The sequence below is a fragment of the Hibiscus syriacus genome, unplaced genomic scaffold, assembly GCF_006381635.1.
Source record: "Hibiscus syriacus cultivar Baekdansim isolate YM2019G1 unplaced genomic scaffold, ASM638163v2 tig00002237_pilon, whole genome shotgun sequence".
Lineage (NCBI taxonomy): Eukaryota > Viridiplantae > Streptophyta > Magnoliopsida > Malvales > Malvaceae > Hibiscus > Hibiscus syriacus.
The window spans coordinates 5,244,295-5,265,536 of record NW_024061918.1 but is presented as its reverse complement, the minus strand read 5'-3'; the positions used below and the strand labels follow the sequence as shown (position 1 = coordinate 5,265,536).

Here is a 21,242-nt window from a genome sequence, read left to right as displayed (position 1 = left end):
GATTTCAGTTGTACGAAATTTCTAAGCAGCCGTGTTAACCTCGAGGGACAATCCGCATGTAGCAGTGATTACACATATCAGGGAGAATTTGTTTATAAGGGAGTGGTTATCACCACGAAACAGTTTCGATTGATTCAATTGTTTATTATTATTTATTTGTCATGTCAATGCTAACATGTGATTTTGCAGTATACAGTTCCAAAAAAATATATCTTTTTTAAAATATTTTTATTAATTTATAAGTTTTCATTTTATAACGTATGGTATATATTTAGAAAATTTTAATTTTAGTATTTTTAATATACATATTTAATTTTTTAGTAATTTAATTTTAATTTTTTAGTATTTTATATTTAATTTTTTTTAATATTTGAAGAATTTTATATTTAAAATAATTTTTATTTTCTGAAAATTAAATAAGCCCTTGAACTTTTGAAAAACCAATTTGACCCTCGAACAAAATCGAAAATTTAATTTAGCTCATCTGCCATGGGGTGTGCCACCTTATCAGCCATCATGGACTGCCACGTCAACACCGTGGATCGCCACATCAGCATTGTATACAGTTAACGATAGAAATCGTTGATCAAAAGGTTGCATTGGGTTTGTTTCTAAGTATGAGGGTTCACATTGAAAAAAAAATAATACGATTGTCACAATAGTTTTTTCAAAGTACAAAAGCCTCTGATACCTTTTTGCCTTTTTTATTAATATGAAGTTATTACAAGATAATATTTGTTTAAAAGACTTTTAATTATTTTAATATATGAAAATTTAAATATATGGGAGTTTAAAACTTTCGAAGATACCTGTCTCCCATCTCTCTTCAATCCATCTATTATGAACCTGGAACCCAACTTTACTCCTTTAAATACTTGATTAGCCTTTCTAAAGATTCAAATATAGTTGATAATCATTAAGAAAGAGTGACGAAAGCATTAGTTCAGCTTATCAAAAATAATCAGACTATTTTTCAATTGGAGTCTTAATTCTTTTTATGATAAAGACCGATTTGGTTCTCTATTGCATAAGTGGAAAAATTGGGAGACAGCTATTGCATCGTGCTGTTAGAAGTAACCCTTTGTCTCGTTTAAGTGGACAATGGAATCAATAATGGTCAGAAATAGGAGAGTTTATTTCAATAATTATAAACAAATTGAAGAAAGAAATTTATAAATATATATATTTATAAGACACTCCCATCTCATGGTTCATCCAAAACCAATCATCATCTAGGAGTTTGGTGCAATATCACATATAGTTTATTAGAGAATATCACATATAGTTTATTAGAGAATATCGCATGCCATTTAGAATATGAAAATAGTCACCCAATAGAAAAAAAATATTACATGATAAATTAGACACAAATAGAACATCATGTAACATAAGATTTGGAGCCAATCTAGCTTGTTCGGATTTGATTGCCCACATTTGTGTTAGGAAAATCCACCAAAAGGGGTTAATAGTAACAACATCAAATAATAGCTTCAATTTTTCAGTAACATGGTGAGATGCATCACTAACAACCAATGAATTATTCGATTGAAACCCATCAAATCGCTTCATGAAAAAAATGTCTCTTTAGAAGTAATTAGTTCGAACAGTTTCGTCAATGTGCATGTCAATAAATTAAAAATAAATAAATAAATAAATGTTACCTTATAATCATTTTACACTATTTAAAAATAGGGTAAACTACGCATTTAGTATCTAAACTATCAGTTTTGGTCCATTTTAGTACCTAAACTTACAATTTTTTTCAAAACCATACCAAACGTTAAGTTTTCATTTCATTGTACCTGTTAAAAAATTAACGTGTTTGGCACCTAAACTATTAGTTTTGGTCTATTTTAATACCTAAACTTTCAATTTTTCAAAACTTAAGGTTAAATTTTGAACGAAAATACTAAAATAAAACAAAAACTGGAGTTTTAAACGACGGATTACTAAAAAGAAATAAAAGCTAAACTTTAAGTATAATTTTGAAAAAAAAATATGGAAGTTTAGATAGTAAAACAAATTTAAACTGATAGTTTAGATACTAATAGCATAATTTACCCTAAAAACACCTATTCGACTGAAAATGGTCTTAACAACAACATTCATCGAAACATGATCATTACATTTCTATCCTTGATATCCTTCTTTTTATGCTCGTGAAGGCCCCCTCTTCTGGGCTTGTTGGTCTTTTTAAACCAATTTGCTTCGTCCTTTTTCTTCTCTTCGACGGTGTAAATTCTTGTCCTTGCTTGGTTCTATCTTCTTTGTCGTGTCTTCATTGCCCAAATTCCCTTCCAATAGGCATGGTATGTTCATCTTTTATTTTTAGTTTTACATAACATATATACACATTTATAAAATGACATTAAACAAATGAAGATATTAAGGAGTTGTATTAGTCTAATTTACCATAAATTATTCTGAAAATAATTAAATACTGTAAGGTATAGCTCATAAATATACCGGTAAAGAGGACAGGGGATGGAGCGGAGTTAGCGAAGCGAACGCAGCGAACATCAACTGTCCTTACTAGGGTTTTCTATTATAAATAGAGATGTAACCTAAACCTATGAGAAAAAAATAAAATTTTCTAGCGCCGCCTAGGCACCGAGGACGTAAGCACATTGTCGAACCTCGTTAAAATTCTTGTATTCTTTCGTTTACTTTGCCCGATTTATCAACAATTGGTATCAGATGTCAGGAGCAAAATTCGAAGTCGCGAAATTCGATGGTCTGGGTAACTTCGGATTATGGCAAACGAGGGTGAAGAATCTGTTGGCGCAGCAGGGGATCCTGAAGGCTTTGCGACCTACAAAGCCGGCGTCGATGGAGGAGGAAGATTGGGAAGAATTGCAACAACGAGCGGTAAGAACCATACGATTATGCTTGGCGGACGAGGTTATGTATCACGTCATGCATCTATCGTCTCCAGACGAAATTTGGAGAAAGTTGGAAAGTCAGTTTATGTCCAAATCCTTAACGACAAAATTGTATCTAAAGCAGCGGCTGTATGGGCTGAAGATGCAGGACGATCATGATTTGGCGCAACACGTGAATGTCTTCAATCAAATCGTTTCTGATTTGGCTCGACTTGATGTAAAAATTGAGGATGAAGACAGAGCGATGATTTTGTTGTGTTCGTTGCCTCCCTCTTACGAACACATGGTGACTACTCTTACATTTGGGAAAGAGACTATCAACGTTGAGGAGATTACTGTAGCCTTGTTGGCTCACAACCAGCGGAAGCAGAATGCAGGGGAAAACTCTCAAGCCGATAGCTTATATGTCAAGGGTAATCGAGACCGTGGACGGAAGCCAGAGAAGGCAGGGTCTGGCAAGCGGAATTCCAGATCCAAATCTAGGGATAAGAAGACAATTCACTGTTACAAGTGCAAGGAGGCGGGACATATGAAGCGAGACTGTCCGAAGTTAAAAAAGCAGACTGATGAGAAGCGTGATGTTTCATCCAAGTCTGTGAACGTGGTCGAGGATGACAATTCTGATTGCAGTGAGGGTGATATGCTTTCTATTTCAACGACTCAATTGACGGATGCGTGAATTCTTGATTCTGGATGTTCTTATCACATCACGCCAAATAGGGAATGGTTTTCGACATACAGGTCGGTTAATTCTGGTTCTGTTTATTTGGGTGATGATCGATGTTGCAATATTGTTGGTATTGGTGATGTCAGAATTAAGATGTATGATGGCTCTGTTCGGACGTTGAGTGGTGTTCGACATATCCCAGATTTGAAGAAGAATTTGATTTCTTTGGGCACTTTGCACAATAATGGTTTTATCCCTAAGGCTGATGAGGATAGGGAAACCATTCGGATTGTTAAAGGTGCTTTGACTGTGATGAAAGGAAATATGACTGCAGGAAATATTTATAGATTGTTAGGGAGTACCGTTGTAGGTGGAGTTCATTCTGTTGAGTCCTGTGATGATACTACAAAATTGTGGCATATACATCTTGCTCATCTTAGTGAACGTGGTATGACAGAATTACACAAAAGAAATCTGTTGCATGGTGTCAAAAGCTGTAAGCTCGATTTTTGCAAGTATTGTGTTCTTGGTAAACAGACTAAAGTCCGTTTCAAGACTGCGAGGCACACAACTCAAGGGATTCTTGATTATGTGCATTCTGATGTATGGGGGTCTTCCACGACATCGTCTTTGGGTGGATCTAGGTATTATGTTACTTTTATTGATGATTTTTCACGGAAAGTTTGGGTGTATTTTTTGAAACAGAAATATGAAGTTTTTGAGAAGTTCAAGCTGTGGAAAGCTGAGGTAGAAAACCAAACAGGATGAAAAATCAAGTGTTTGCGGTCTGACAATGGTACGGAGTACACAGATTCACAGTTCTTACACTTCTGTAAGGAGCACGGGATTAAGAGACATTTTACAGTGCGCAAGATACCACAACAGAATGGTGTTGCGGAACGGGTGAACAGGTCGTTGAATGAAAGAGCCAGATGTTTGCGGTTGAATGCGGGGCTTCCCAAACACTTCTAGGCCGAGGCTGTTAACATGGCGTGTTATATTATCAACAAATCGCCAAGGGCATCATTGGCTGGGAAAGTTGCAGAAGAGGTATGGACTGGTCATGATGTTAGTTTTGATAACTTACGGATTTTTGGTTGTCCTGCTTATGTGCATGTACCTGCTGATGAGAGATCCAAACTTGATGCAAAATCGAATGAGTGCATTTTTTTGGGTTACAAGAAAGGTGTCAAAGGATTCAAGTTCTAGGATCTAGTTGCGAAGAAAATTGTGATCAGTAGAGATGTTGTTTTTGATGAACAATCCATGTTGCAACAGAAGAAAGACACGACAGTGGTGGATTTCGAGCAGTTTCCAGTTGAGAAACCAGAAACTTCTCAACCGACTTTTGGTGGTTCCACTACGGATGATTTGCAGGATTATAGTCTCGCCAGAGATAGGGTGAGACGGACAAATATAAAGCCTCCGAGTAGATTGGGTTTTGAAGACTTGGTCTCTTTTGCACTTATTGTTAGCAGTGATGATCCGATTAATTTTCATGATGCTGTTACTAGTCAGGAAAATGACAAGTGGATGGCAGCCATGGTTGAGGAGATGGAGTCTTTGAATCACAATCGTACATGGAAGTTGGTTCGCCTTCCTGATGGTAAAAAGCCGATTGGTTGCAAATAGGTGTATAAGAAGAAACCAGCAGTAACAGAAAAAGAGGGGGAGAAGTTCAAGTTCAAGGCTCGTTTGGTAGCAAAGGGTTTTTCACAGCAGAAATGAGTTGATTATGATGAAATTTTTTCTCCTGTGGTCAGGCACACTTCAATCCGAGCAGTACTTGCATTGGTGGCCAGTTGGGATTTGCATTTAGAGCATATGGATGTTAAAACTGCTTTTTTGCATGGTGATTTAGAGGAGCAGATCTACATGCGGCAACCTGAAGGTTTCACTCAACCTGGAAACGAGCATTTAGTTTGCAGATTGAAGAAATCTTTGTACGGGTTGAAACAGTCTCCGAGACAGTGGTATAAATGGTTTGACTCCTATATGATCAAGATTGGCTACAACCGATGTGAGTATGATTGTTGTGTCTATGTTAAGAGCCTTGATGATGGTTCTTTTATTTTTCTATTACTGTATGTTGATGATATGTTGATTGCTGCGAAGAACATGGATGATGTTATCGGTTTGAAAACTTTATTGAGTCAGGAATTTGATATGAAATATTTAGGTGCTGCAAAGAAAATTCTTGGAATGGAAATTTGCAGGGACAGAGACTCAAGGAGACTGTGGCTATCTCAACGGGGTTATGTTGAAAAAATGCTAGAAAGGTTTGTGATGAGCAGCGCAAAACCAGTTAGCACTCCATTGGCGAACCACTTTAAGCTCTCATCAGAACAGTGCCCTAAGACAGATAAGGAAGCTGATGATATGGCAAAGGTTTCGTATTTTAATGCTGTTGGCTGCTTGATGTATGCAATGGTATGTACTCGTCCTGATTTAGCTCATGCTGTTAGTCAAGTTTGTAAGTACATGTCTAAACCTGGTAAGCAACATTGGGAAACAGTCAAGTGGATCTTAAAATACTTAAAGGGTACTGTGGGACATGGAATTGTTTTTGGTAGTCAACGAGATAATCCTTTGGTTGTAGGATATGTGGATTCAGACTATGCAGGTGACTTGGATAATAGAAGATCTACGACAGGGTATGTTTTTACTCTTGGTGGAGGACCTATTTGTTGGAAGTCTACTGTTCAATCAGTAGTGGCACTATCTACAACTGAAGCTGAGTACATGGCAGCGGCTGAAGCTGTAAAAGAAGCTTTATGGCTCACTGGTTTAGTGAAGGAGTTGGGTGTTCAGCAAGGTGGAGTTCAGCTCCTTTGCGACAATCAAAGTGCTATTCACTTAGCTAAGAATCAGGTATATCGTGCTAGAACTAAGCACATTGATGTACGTTTTCACAAGATCAGAGAGTTTGTTGCATCTGAAGAGATTTTGTTTCAGAAGGTACACACTGATGAGAATGCCCTGATATGTTCACCAAGCCAGTTACGACAGACAAGTTCAAGCATTGCTTGGACTTGTTGAATGTTTCAAGTTGTTAAAGAACTAAGGTTACCCAACCCACATTGAATGTTTCCTAAGGGGTAGGATATTCGCCAAGGTGGAGATTTGTAAGGTATAGCTCATAAATATACCGGTAAAGAGGACAGGGGATGGAGCGGAGTGAGCGAAGCGAACGCAGCGAACATCAACTGTCCTTACAAAGAAAGTCTCGTAGAGGGGGTTACGATTATGTGGGTTAGGGGTGTGGGGGCTGTGGCTGTGGCCCCGCGGTACGGTACATGATTAATTTTGTAATTATGTACCAGGGTTTTCTATTATAAATAGAGATGTAACCTAAACCTATGAGAAAAAAATAAAATTTTCTAGCGCCGCCTAGGCACCGAGGACGTAAGCACATTGCCGAACCTCGTTAAAATTCTTGTGTTCTTTCGTTTACTTTGCCCGATTTATCAACAAATACTAAAATGGTATCTTCTAAAGTGGATGATGTGATGCGCCTTTACCCATGTGATATTAAAAGAGTGCATTGAAGAATCAAAATGAAAAGAAAAATATTATATGTCAAAGAAAATTATCTGAATTTTGTTCAAAAAGACAAAATATGTACGACACATAGTGAAGATTTGTGCTAAAACGGACACGAACTGGACGGGGATGCAAGTGTATGGCTCTTTGATTCAAATGAATGTATAATTAAAAACTCAATATTCAGACATTTGAATAATCAATATTTAGCTAATGTGAGATTTTGACCTTACATACGTCCCATCGTCACTATTCCATTCAATTCGTGCTCGTGTTCAAAAATGTATACATGATTTTATACAAATGAATGTGAACTTATAAATTTTATAAGAACATATAAAATTTCAGGAGAATAAGCACATACCGTCAATAACAAATTTACAGAAATTCTAAAATATATAAAAATATTTTAAAAAAATTAGAAGAGACGACCTCCACCTACCCTACCTTAGTCCATCTATGCTTTATGTCAATATGCGTATTCTATATTATTAGAGATATTACTTCTTTTTAGATAAAATTCATATGGTGTGTAATTATCAGGTAATTGAGATATGAAATTGTGATGGCGGGTGAAAGCCTATACTAATTCATGGTATTGGTGATGGGTGAGCAGTTGAGTTCCCCATGGGAATAGTTTAGTTATTTGCAAACATGCATGCAACCCATAAAGTGCAACTATTCATGAACCCCATTCATTCTTGTCCTTAAGCTCCTGCATTTATTTTATTTTAATCAAAACATTTGAATGCTATATTTTAACTCTTTAGATTAAATTGTGAGTTATTGAAAGATGAAATCAATTTTGACTAAAAAATAAGGGTAAATTATACATTTAATACCTAAACTATCAGTTTTAGTATGTTTTAGTACTTAAACTTTTATTTTTTTCAAAACCATACATAACATTTTGTTTTTTGTTTCATTTTAGTATTCCTCCATTAAAAAATTACCGTGTGTAGTATATAAACTATTAGTTTTGATTCGTTTTAGTACCTAAACTTTTAATTTTTTTAAACTTAACGTTAAATTTTGAACAGGAGTACTAAAACGAAACAAAAGCTAAACTTTAGGTATGGTTTTAAAAAATTGAAAGTTTCGATACTAAAATAGACAAAAACTAATAATTTAGATATTAAACGTGTAATTTACCCAAAATAACAATTAGACCCACCGGGATTAGAGACAAAATCCCATACAAACCCCACTTACCAAGCACCCATGCCTTCATGTATGTATGTCTCTTTGGTTGTACCAAACCAATGTAAGACTAGATTTTTACCCTCAAACATTTTGGAAAAGATTTTGGTTAATTAAGGGTTGTTTGTTTGCCTCTTAATTGAACCATTCAAAACTTAACGTTGAATCGGATCGATTCAGCGAGTTTGGTTCACATAAAATCATGGCTTTGAATGATTTGGAGGGGCTGACCGATTCATACTCAAAAAGGACGCCTAATCATTCAGACGTAAGACATTACGCTAATACCCTTTTACTTACCCCTCTCGTTCTTATTTACAAGCCCAAAACAGAGATTGATTCCTCCTATGTTCTGCAATCGATTCATCCTCATTCGGTCGTTCATCCTTCTTCGGTCGTTCACCTCCTTCGGTCGATTCATCCACTGTCGAGAACACAACCAGGTAATTATTTCTTTGTTTTAAATAGCCATTTTTTGATCTCGTTTTTTCGGATTGATTCATCACTGCAATCGGTTCATCCCCATATTTTGTTCTTGTCAATTTCATGAAATAGATACAAGGTCTGTACAGTTATTTTTGTCATACATAAGGATAATATGGTCATTTTTTGTCATTCAGACCGGCCATTCAGATGTATTATCAAACAAATTTTCTATTCAGAACTATATCATACATAGCCTTTTAATCATTCAGACTGCTAAATCATTCTGTGCTAAACCATTCTGTTTTAACAAACAACCCCTTACTCTTTTTTTTTTGGGGTCTTAATTTCTTATTAAGGCTACCACTTGCGCTAAAAAGAAGCTTAAAACTATACATGTTAGAAGGGTTTGTGTGTTGAGATTAATATCAACATTTATTTTATTTTAATTTAATTTAAATGACCTCGTTCAAGATATTTATCAATTAATCAAGTATTTTCAAAAAAAAATAATTAATCGAGTGATCAAGGATGATCATGTTATTTCATTTTGTGTATGTTTAAATTCTGACATTTATCTTAAAATATAGAGTAAAGTACACATTTAGTATCTAAACTATCTCTTTTGTTATATTTTAGTACTTAAACTTTCAATTTTTTCAAAACCATACCTAATGTTTACTTTTAGTTTCATTTTAGTACCTGTCTGTTAACTTTTTATTTCATTTTAGTACCTAAATTTTTAACAGCGGGATATTAAAATGAAACAAAAGTAAGCGTTAGGTATAGTTTTGAAAAAATTAAAAATTTAGCTACTAAAATGAAACAAAAGTAATAGTTTAGGAACTAAATGTGTACTTTACCCTAAATTATAATATCTCTCTACTTAGTTTAAATTTTATTGAATCATAAGAATACAAAATTACAAAGGTTGGTTTATGATCTGATTTTCGACTTGCATGCTATTTCCCTAACAATAAAGCTAATGTAAATCATATGCTTTGCAAGATAAGAATTACTACTCTTTAGGTATAAAATATCCAACCTCGCTATGAATTTGGATAAATTGAGTTTTTATTGAATTATACTTACGTAAGATGTATTAGAAATGGGCAAAATGATATTATTTTATTTTATAGAAAGAACCAAAACAATTAAGGGTCTCTTTGTTTCTTTCATAATCAACACAGTTTCTCCAACCCATTAAAAGAAAGATTCCATGCCATTTAAGATTTAAATAAAAAACGCAATAATTAAGAAACTTAAAATTTGATAAAACCAATATTTCTTTCATAATAAAAAAAATCCAATAATTTACAATATTCTACCCTGATTATAAAATATCCTCAATCGAAGGATATAAATAAGTTGGGTTGAGTTCAAATATTATTGAGTTTATTCAAACCTAGAAGTTTTAAAGTTAAATTCGACTTAAAAACTTGTGAGCTTAAAATTATCTAGTTTGATTTGAATTAAAAATTGAAGCTTGATTCAAGCTCTATTGATGCTCGAGCTCGGTTTAAACTCTATCTCGGATTAAAACCTTATGTACATGAACATTTTATATTATTTTTTAAAAAACAACACATAAATGTTAATATTATTAATAATTTAATTTAAAAAATAAAATAATATATTATTTTTTGAATTGCTCGTAAACTTTTTAAGTCGAATATCAAATAACTCATTTTAATTCATTAAGAAATTAAGTTGAGTTCGAGCTCAAATCAAATTTATTCAATTTGAATCTTGACCAAACATTAAGTGAGTCAAACTCAAACGGCACATGATGTATCTCGTCTCAATCACCCAAAACGCAGTCGTTTAGTTTTCCTATTTAAAAAATTAAAAATTTACAACGTCTCTCTGCCTGCGTTCCACCGGCCACCATTAATCAAGTATTGAAGCCGCGTCGTTGTCGACCTCTGAACGGCGTCGTATCCTCCAATCCCGAATTCCTAGTATACGTAGACCGTAAAAAAGTAGGGTAAATGTATTAACGTATTTTCATACACATCTGAGTTTCGTCTTTATCTTCGTCAAAGAAATAATACAGTTACATACTGATTCTCAATCCTCGCACAACTAACATTTTCTCTCTCTTTTCATTTCATTTCTTTTGCTTTTTTCACTTTCGCACACTACACTAATGAAAAAGAGAAAAGGAGGAAAAGTTCTTAATTTGTTGAACTGACTTTACGAACTATTCTTCTTATTCTTCTTCTTTACTTGTTTTGGGTTGTTTTGGATTTTTATTTTTAGACGAAGAAAACTTGGCTTTTCTTGTTTTGTTTTGGAATGTTCATGGAAGAGGTTTAAGTTCGAGAAGGGATGAAGGAGACTGAGCAAGCGAGTTTATCGGCTACATTTCGAGGGTGTATCTCAAGCTGACAGCGAAACGGAAGACACGGAGCACAAGGCGAAAGAGGGTTGGTGCACCGTTAGTGGGGCGGCGGAGCAGGCCGGATACCCCTTTGCTGAGATGGAAGACAGATTGTAAAGAGAATGGTCATGGAGTTGAGGCGGAGCTCGATGAGGAGAACGGTGGCCGGAGAGCTGTTGCTCGAGGACGACGGAAGAAAGGTGGGTCAACGATTTCGACGAGGAAGCTTGCTGCTGTATTGTGGCAATTGCATTTGCCAGAGACGGCTGTTGAAAATTAAACAATTGTAGGCACTGAAAGTGCCTAATTAAATGCACCAAAAGTGAGCTTGTTTTTTTAGTTGAATTTGAACAATGGTAAAATCACAATTTAGTCATTGTACTTTAGGTATTTATAAGATTAGTCCTTAAGCTTCAACAATAAATACCCTAGCTCATTTAGCTTCAAAATCATCCCAAATCATTCTACCTTTCTCCCAATACTAGAGAATTTAGAGAGTTTCTTGAGAGTTGTTTTCTCCTTTTTATCAAGAGAGAATTGTCATTGTTTTCTCCTTGGTAGATCGAGAGAAGTTGTAATTCCTATTTTCTCATAGTAAAATTCTTTTACCTTTGCATGTGGTTTTTACCATATATTATTTAGGGGTTTTCCACGTAAATTTTGTGTCTACTTTATCTTCATTTTTTATTTTGTCAAATTATCAGTTTCGATTTTGCTCTATCCGATAGCCGTATTCCTCAACAATTGGTATCAGAGTCAGATTAGAGTGTGTAATATCTACTTATTGTCTTTGTGGTTGCCACCAAAAGGTGGATCCTCCAACATAAGAAAGTAAGAAGTTATTACTCATTCTTTGAAGGTTCCAGAGAACTATTCACGATAGTGAAATAGTGGGAGTTATCCGTAATAGAAGTTATGGCAACGAAATTTGATATTGAAAAGTTCAATGGGAGAAATTTCTCATTGTGAAAATTGAAGATGAAGGCCATTCTGAGGAAAGACAATTGTTTAGCAGCTATCAATGAAAGGGCGGTAGATTTCATAGATGACAAAAAATGGATCGAAATGGACGAGAATACTATGACAAACTTTCATCTAGCAATAGCAGATGCAGTATTGTCAAGCATCGAGGAGAAGAAGATAACTAAGGAGATATGAGATCATCTCACCAAATTGTATGAGGCCACATCGTTGCACAATAAAATTTCCTTAAGAGGAAATTGTACACTCTCTGGATGCAGGAATCTACTTCAGTGATGGAGAACATAAACAAGCTGAACACTTTATTTTCTCAGCTTACATCCTTAAGATGCACAATAGGAGAACAAGAACGTGTTGAACTTCTACTTCAAAGTCAACCTGATTCGTATGATCAACTCATCATCAACTTAACAAATAATAATGTCACCAGTCTAGTATTCGATGATGTTGCAGCTACTGTTCTACAAGAAGAAAATCGGCTCAAGAACAAGGAAGACAGACAAGTAAATCTGCAACAAGCAGAAGCGTTGACAATGATGAGAGGGAGATCAACGGAACATGGCCAAAGCAGTAGTCACAAACATGGTAGATCAAAGACGAGAAGCAAGAAGAATTTAAAGTGCTACAACTGTGGAAAGAAAGGTCACTTGAAGAAGGATTGTTGGAGTCTAAATAAAAACTCCAATCCACAAGGCAATAGTGCAAACACTTTAGATGATGGAGATGTTCTATGTTGTGAAACGTCAACCACCGTGGAAGGCATAAATTTTTTTGCAGATATATGGCTCATTGATTCGGGAGCAACTTATCACATGACCTCAAAAAGAGAATGGTTTCATCATTATGAACCTGTCTCAGGAGGATTTGTGTATAGTTGCAATGATCATGCCTTAGAGATCGTTGGTGTTGGAACCATCAAATTGAAGATGTATGATGGAACAATTAAAGTTGTTCGAGATGTGCGGCACGTGAAAGGCCTGAAGAAAAATTTATTATCCTACGGATTGTTGGATAATAATGCAAGCAAGATTGAAACACGGAAAGGAATCATGAAGGTGTTCCGTGGAGCGCTTGTGGTGTTGAAAGGCAAAAAGATAGCTATAAACTTGTTGAAAGGGAGAGACTTTGCTAGAAGCAGAAGCCTTTGTTGCCTCATGTAATTCAGATCTGCAATGCTATGGCATCAGAAACTTGGACACATGTCAAAACAAGGAATGAAAGTCCTTGTGGAGCAAAAGTTACTTCCAGACTTAACAAAGGTATCACTTACTTTGTGTGAGAATTGTATAACAAGTAAGCAGCACCGGTTGAAATTCAACACATCAAATTCTAGAGGAAAAAGTGTTCTAGAATTGGTTCATTCTGACGTATGACAAGCACCAGTTACATCCCTAGGCAGAGCAAAATACTTTGTCTCATTTATTGATGACTACTCTAAGAGATGTTGGGTGTACCCTATTAAGAAAAAGTCAGACGTGTTTTCTACTTTTACAAACTTCAAAGCGTGGATGGAACTTGATTCTAGAAATAAGATCAAGTGTTTCAGAACAGATAATGTAGGTGAATACACAAGTGAAAAATTTGATGACTTTTGCAGGAAAGAAGGCATCAAAAGACAGTTCACAGTGGCAAACACTCCTCAACAAAATGGAGTGGCAAAGAGGATGAACAAAACCTTGTTAGAAAGAACAAGAGCAATGTTGAGGGATGCAGTCCTAGAAAAATCATTATGGGCAGAAATAGTCAATACCGCCTGTTATTTGGTGAATCGAGCTCCATCAACTACAATAGAGATGAAGACGCCAATAGAGATGTGGACTGGTAAACCAGCTGATTATTCAAACCTCAATGTATTTAGAAGTATAGTGTACGTGATGTATAACTCCCAAGAAATTTCAAAGTTGGATCCAAACTCCAGGAAATGTAAATTCTTGGGGTATGCTGATGGAGTAAAGGGGTATCGCTTGTGGGATCCCACTACCCATAAAGTGATCATTAGCAGAGATGTTATCTTTGTAGAAGATAAACTACAAAGAAAAGAAGATGATGATAGCGCTGAAAAGTCAGAGACTACACAGATGCATGTGGACAAGGAGGTTGAACAAGGAGATTTTTCTGAAGCAGAACCAGCACATGATGAACAGGAACCAGAGAGTTCTGAAGCTCCAACAACTCGTCAATCAGATCGTGTGAGAAGACGTCCCAATTGGCACTCAAATTATGTTATAGAAGGAAATGTTGCATACTGCCTTTTAACAGAGGACAGTGAGCCATCAATATACTAGGAGGCAATAAATAGCTTAGATGCTTCACTGTGGATGATGGCGATGCAAGAAGAAATTGAAGCCCTTCATAAAAATAATACATGGGACCTTATGCCACTACCACAAGGAAGGAAGCCAATTGGTAACAAATGGGTCTTCAAAATCAAGCGAAATGGTGACGATCAAGTTGAGAGGTATCGTGCAAGACTGGTGGTCAAAGGATATGTTCAGAAACAAGGTATTGATTTCAATGAAATATTTTCTCCTGTGGTTCGTTTAACAACAGTTCGAGAAGTCTTGGCAATGTGTGCTACATTAAATTTACATCTAGAGAAACTAGATGATAAAACAACTTTTCTTCATGGAAATCTTGAAGAAGAAATTTACATGCTCCAGCCTGAAGGTTTTGAAGAAAAAGAAAAGAAGAACTTTGTTTGCAGGTTGAAAAAATCTTTGTACAATCTAAAGAAGGCGCCGAGGTGTTGGTATAAGAGATTTGATTCCTTCATTATGTGCCTTGGATATAACAGACTTAATGGAGACCCTTGTGCTTATTTCAAGAGGTTTGGTGATAACAATTTTGTTATATTGTTGTTGTATGTGGATGTCATGTTGGTTGCAGGACCCAACAAAGATCATATTGAAAAATTGAAGGTACAACTGGCTAGGGAATTCGAAATGAAAGACTTGGGATCACCAAACAAGGTTCTATGGATACAAATTCACTGAGACAGAAGTAATAAGAATATTTGGCTTTCATAAAAGAATTACTTGAAGATCTTGTCAAGATTCAACATGCAAGATTGTAAGTCAATTTCTACCCTTCTTCTTATTAACTTCAAATTATCCTCTAGTATGAGTCCTAGCAGTGAAGAAGAGAGGATGAAGATGTCTTGAGTACCGTATGCATCGACAGTGGGAAGTTTAATGTTCGCTATGATATGCACAAGACCAGATATTGCACAAGTAGTGGGAGTGGTTAGTCGGTACATGGCGAATCCAGGCAAAGAGCATTGGGATACAGTAAAGAGGATCCTGAGATACATCAAAGGGACCTCAAATATTGCATTATGTTACGGATGATTAAACTTACTAATCAATGGGTATGTAGATTCTGACTATGCAGGGGATTTGAATTAAAACCAAATCTACTACAGGATATGTGTTCAAAGTTGCTGGTGGAGCTGTAAGCTGGGTTTCAAAATTACAGTCAGTTGTGGCTACATCCACAATAGAAGTAGAATATGTAGCAACTACACAAGCCAATAAAGAAGTAATTTGGTTGAAGATGCTATTGGAGGAGCTTGGGCATAATCAAGAGTATGTCTTTATGTTTTGTGACAGTCAAAGCGCCTTGCATCTAGCAAGGAATCTAACATTTCATTCAAGGACAAAGCACATACAAGTTCAGTACCATTTCATTCGTGAAAAGGTGGAAGAAGGGACGGTAGATATACAGAAGATCCATACCAAAGACAACATAGCAGATTTCATGACGAAGGCGATCAATACTTATAAATTCTTCTTGTGGCCTGTCAGAGACGCAAGCAACATGATGGTACAAGGTAGAAATAAAGGTGTGAAGATATGATTGTTCCAATCAAATCTTCAAGTGGGAGATTGTTGAAAATTCAACAATTGTAGGCACCGAAAGTGCCTAATTAAATGCACCAAAAGTGAGCTTGTTTTTTAGTTGAATTTGGACAATGGTAAAATCACAATTTAGTCATTGTACTTTAGGTATTTATAAGATTAGTCTTTAAGCTTCAACTATAAATACCCTAGCTCTTTTAGCTTCAAAACCATCCCAAATCATTCTACCTTTCTCCCAATACTAGGGAATTTAGAGAGTTTCTTGAGAGTTGTTTTCTCCTTTTTATCAAGAGAGAATTGTCATTGTTTTCTCCTTGGTAGATCGAGAGAAGTTGTAATTCATATTTTCTCATAGTAAAATTCTTCTACCTTTGCCCGTAGTTTTTACCATATATTATTTAGGGGTTTTCCACGTAAATTTTGTGTCTTCTTTATCTTCATTTTTTATTTTCTCAAATTATCAGTTTCGATTTTGCTCTATTCGATAACCGTATTCCACAACAACGGCGACTCCTGTCGGAGATGGGAGGGACCGGTTGGAATTTAAGGTAAGATTTACTTGAACCATTTCCCGTTGCTATTCGTTGCCGTGTTATTATTTTTTGATGTTTAATAGTATTATATAGATTTTACCCGCAAAAGGAATGAATTTCAACTTTTTTGCTGAAATGTAATTGATTGATATGATTTTGTACCATAAAAAGTCTGCTTTCTGATGCATTTATCACGCTTGAAACTTTGCCATCGTTGCATTGAATGCTATGATTTTATTTTGCCTAATTATGAGAAGCTTTTAATGAGCATGGCTTTACCGGACTTCTATCCATAGCGGGTTATTCTGTTCCTTACTGTTTACGATTTGCTTGATTCTTGATGAATGCATTCAACAACTCGTTTTAATTGCATCTGAAAATTATGCCTGCTTATTCTGTTTCTTGTGTAGTTTTACTGATCTAGAAATCCGAGTTGCAATTTCGGGATGTTTGAGCTCATTGCGTTGTGATTTCATGCAGCTTAGTGATGGTTTTATGGATGTTCCTTTTCTTTATCATCACAAGGACAAGATCTACGGTTCGGATGCAAACGATCCATTACAGAGCCCTTGCTCTGTCTCCGTTATGAAGAACGGCCTCCTTTGTAAGGTATGCTGCTTCATACCTCTACTGAATTTTGAACGTTTAATGACACGATCAATATAGAAAACCGAAGGCTTGGTCCGAGATGCTTGCAGAATGAGTTTAGTGTTTACTGGTATGAAAATTTAGCTATGCCGGACAGATATGGTATTAATCTATTAGAACCTTAAACATTCTCCGTGTCTGTTATTGGATGTTGACAAATCTGTACAAACCACAATGGGAAAGAATAGAAATGAAGATTACTTGTACTTATCGCCATTCGAAACCACATTGATTTAGTTCTATCGGCTCATGAACTAGTTGAATCACTTAGAACCAGGATATTTGTAAGAAAACCGGAGAGGGGTTGTCGCTTAGATTCGTGTATTTATTCTCAAGCATCTATAGTACGCTAAAAAACTGGGGAGTGGTCTCACTTTCTTTACTCTTTCTGATCTTAAGCTGCCTTTTCTTCTTTTTAAGATTGAGCCTTCGATTCAGTTTTAAAACTCGGCAATAGAGGGAGCTACAAATTGGGATCCTGTTGGCTTAAAAGTAACAGATGATGATGCACGGAAACTCGATGGCCTTATAAAGCGTATTGACCGGAAAGTAAGTGCAGCATCAATTGTTTTTTCCCTTGAAGCTGAGCTAGAGCAGGCTCAAGCTCGGATTGAGGAACTTGAGACTGAGCGCCGGACCTCGAAGAAAAAACTCGAGCAGTTCTTGAGGAAAGTTAGTGAGGAAAGGGCGGTGTGGTGGAGCAGAGAGCACGAGAAAATACGTGCATTTGTTGAGGATGTCAAAGCTGAATTGAACCGGGAAAAGAAAAACCGTCACAGGATTGAAATTGACAATTCGAAATTGGTGAATGAGTTAGCTGTTACCAAGTTATCAGCAAAGCAATATATGCAGGACTTCGAAAAGGAAAGAAAGGCAAGAGAATTGATTGAAGAAGTATGTGATGAGCTTTCTAAGGAAATCGGAGAAGACAAGGCTGAAATCAAGCATTAAGGAGAGATTCCATGAAGCATCAAGAGAAAGTTGACGAGGAAAGAAAGATGTTGCAGATGGCTGAGGTCTGGCGTGAAGAACGTGTCCAAATGAAGCTCATCGATGCAAAGGTAGCACTTGAAGAGAGATATTCACAGATGAACAAGCTTTTAGCAGATTTGGAGACTTTTCTAAGGTCAAGGACGGGAACTCTTGATGTGAAAGACCTGAGAGAAGCGGAAGCGCTTAGACAGGCTGCTGCCTCAGTTAACGTTAAAGAAATCAAAGAATTTACGTATTAGCCCTTGAATCCGGATGACATTTTCGCTGTTTTTGAATATATGGCTTTAGCTGAAGGTAATGAAAGGAAAACAGAACCATCTGCTGCACATAGTCCTGCCAGCCATGCCTCAAAAGTTCATATGGTGAGTCCCGAAATGAACATGATGAAAAAAGGTGTCATTCCAAGACATTCAAATGTGCACGTTGATCAGAATGATGAGATGGAAGAAGATGAGAGTGGGTGGGAAACTGTCAGCCATCTAGAGATCTGGGCTCACGTTATTTACCAGAAGGGAGCGCAGTGTCGGTAAACAAGAATTGTCGGGCCAGTAATTCCTCGAGTAGTGGAATCGAATGGGAAGAAAGTGCACGTGGAGATTTCCCAGTCATGGAAACCAGCGAAGTTTGTTCGTTACCGGTTAGACAGTTCAAGAAGGTTTCATCCGTAGCAGGGCTTTGGAGATCATGCCCAAACAATGGAGAAAATTACAAGATAATTTTGGTAGAAGGAACAAATGGCTGGCATTCAGATGGACGGAAGTCTAACGGTGGTATCATGTCCCCAGATAGAGGGTCGGACATGGGGGGACAATGGAGTTCACCCGACACGGGTCATCCAAAGATAACAAGAGGGATGAAAGGGTGCATCGAATGGCCTCTTGGTCCGCCCAAGAGTAGTTTGAAGACGAAACTTCTGCAGGCAAGAATGGAAACCGTGATTTCAACTGCAAAAGCGATATTAGGCAACTTCTGCTGCTAGCTTATATTTAAAAGTTGAAGTAGCATATGAACACGGTCAACTGATCTGTCCGGATTTACCGATTCTCAGATCGTCCGGTTTTCATACACTGCTAAGAGTTCGGTTTTATCCTTTCCTGTGATATCTTGGGACACTGCTCTCAGTGAAACCATCGCCTTTCGGCTCTAGTTGTAATTCTGCATGGGGGCTTCAGCCATTCTCTTTGTAATCGTGAAACCAATGTATGCCATTTATACTGTACCAAGGAAAACAAATTCACAGTAGTCTTAAATAGTAACATTTTCTTTGTTTTGGTTACAAGAGAGGCATCTTTGAATTTCTTGGACCACAAGGATACTCCGTCTAGCAGGGTAACCCTATTTGGAGCATGGGTTTTCTGAATCTGTTCTAAAATGGCTCAGGGGTATTATATGAAATTCCCAATCAGATTTTTAATTCAGTCCTCAAATTTGAGAATTATGCTATTGTGCTCAAGTGTTTGTTAAGTGTATAGTTTAAAGATATGCTAATTTATATGTGCATTATAATATTAAATTTAGAAAATTTTTAAAAATTCAATATATATGAAAAATGTTTTTGAAAAGTAAATATTTATAAAAAAAATTTAAAATATTTAAGAGGGTACACTGGTCTAGCCATTGAGTTTCTAATCTAGTTTAAGTCTATTGCCACTCTTTGAACACGTTTTCAATAAAATTAACTTTATACTATAGTAATAATGATTTCTGAGGTTTTTTCTATGAAAAGTTTTGACAAAATAGTTCGAGGGATCTACTTGTTTTTTTAAAAGGGAATGAAGGGTTTAATTTATTATTTAAAAAGTTTTGGGCTCCAACTATTTTTTTTTTGGTTAAAACTGAGACTTAATTAGAACTTTTATAAGTTTTGGGAGATACTAAATTAAAAATATTTGAAAATTTAAAACTTAATCAAGATTACTAAAAATATTAAGGGGATATTAATCTTCCAAATAAAAGAAATTGGGGGACGAAGCTCTCCCATTACCATTCGCCCTTATTCCTTATGATTTAAAGTAGTAAAATGATTGTTTTATTTTTTTTAAATAAAAACAAATTATTTTTTAGATGTTAGTTAACATCTTTTTAATATAATAATATAATGTATAGATTATTTAGAGTCGATCATGTATATATATAAAAAATTTTGACAATTTTTTTTATTAAGGTAAATATAAAGTAGTATTTATTCTAGATACTATAAACTATTTAATAATGAAAATTCAATCACCCTACTGCAGTCGCGGTGCTTGAACCCATAACTTTTAGGAACAACAATGATTCTTTTAATCATTAAGGTAAATTGGTTCGTGCATATATATATATATATAAACACGTTTAAACATGTATAATTTTAAATGTTAGATAACAATCATATCAATCGAGTTGAAATTTAGTTGACATAAATATTAATATCTTTGAATGACTTTAAGGGAGAAAGAAAATATTAATTCTCTAAAGAATCCATATTGAAAAAATTATATTTATAGATTCTTTTACACTCAAGAAATAAACAACGGTGGTACCCTACAAGTGGGAGACGCTTCAGGTACCAAGGAACGTTTTTCTAATGGAGTCAAAGTGCAACCCTACACAGGCGGCGAATGGACTACTTTTGTCAATAACCTAAGCAGACGAGTATCCATAGGTGCATTATGAGAGATGTTTAGTCATTATTTCAGAGTCTTTAAGAGTTTTCATCCCTCAGAACAAAAACAGACTTAAATACAAACACATCGTTGCTTTCGTTTACTTTGGGAGTCAGAAGGACCTTCAGTTACCCATTGAAATGTTTAATAACACTAAGATTGATGGAAGAAAGGTCTTTGTGCAAAAGTCCAGAAATCAGAGACATCAACAGAATAGGGTAGAACAGAGGATAGAAAATGAAGAGTCAAGCAAAATGCGAAGGAATCAGGCGATGGATCCTAGCTAGGGTAAGATATAGGGTGCTTTATCGGATGAGAGATACGAGGACTTACAAAGAACCTGTAGTTGTGTTGAACCAAACTTTGATTTTGATATAACATGAATTTTGAAATGTATAAGTTGTTAAAATTTGCATTTAAAGATTTATAAATAAATTGTCATAAAAATTTAAAACTTTCATTAACATAAAAGTGGTTTATTTACATG

The 21,242-nt window shown here is 35.7% G+C and overlaps 1 pseudogene; it reads left to right on the top strand.

The window, feature by feature from the left end:
- Positions 1-16,458: 16,458 nt before the first annotated feature.
- Positions 16,459-19,089, top strand: LOC120140293 (annotated as a pseudogene).
- The last annotated feature ends 2,153 nt before the right edge of the window (positions 19,090-21,242 follow it).